Source organism: Penaeus monodon, chromosome 27 (assembly GCF_015228065.2).
Source record: "Penaeus monodon isolate SGIC_2016 chromosome 27, NSTDA_Pmon_1, whole genome shotgun sequence".
Classification (NCBI taxonomy): domain Eukaryota; kingdom Metazoa; phylum Arthropoda; class Malacostraca; order Decapoda; family Penaeidae; genus Penaeus; species Penaeus monodon.
In genome coordinates this window covers 24250148-24250781 of record NC_051412.1, presented here as the reverse complement: position 1 = coordinate 24250781, position 634 = coordinate 24250148, and the positions used below count along the sequence as shown (strand labels likewise).

Here is a 634-nt window from a genome sequence, read left to right as displayed (position 1 = left end):
ATTTGGTTGTCCGAAGACTCCTCGATTAACAAACAAACAGTCGATAGCACATAAGCAACAGTCAAGACACTAAGCACTTTAACTCGACAAACTTGTGCTGGCAATATGACACCCGACACCAACCTCCTAATTGTCACGTCATACCTAATTGTCGTCCATGCCACTCACCCACTTTATCCCACTGACACTTCTACGCCTCACGTGCCACAAGGCCTCGCGCGTACTAGGCCACAATGCACTATGGTAAACAGCCGTCTCCGAAATCCTCCTTACCTGCAGAAGCCCCAGTGACAATGACCGTCTTTCCGTCCATCCTTCGCGTACTTTTACACCGGCCACTTTGTCGGCGATAGATTATTCCCCCAACGACCGTCAGCAGGCCTATAGCCACCAGCACTGCCACAACGCCAAGCATCTCGACTTCAGTGTTCTCTTGTCACTGACTTCACTCCGGGATGTCCAGCGAATGACTGATACGCTGATGACATATGGCCCCTAGAAACATTTTAAGAGATAGCAAGGTAAATGGCGTTATCATGTACATTTAGATTAGATGCCCATATTGGAGAGGATTCATTGTATTAATTTTATCATGGGATGGGTGGAGCGGCTTATGATTTTTTGTTGCCCTCTT

The 634-nt window shown here is 47.5% G+C and overlaps 1 pseudogene; it reads right to left on the bottom strand.

Moving 5' to 3' along the window:
• Positions 1-634, bottom strand: part of LOC119590459 — a 9011-nt pseudogene that overhangs the window by 6174 nt on the left and 2203 nt on the right.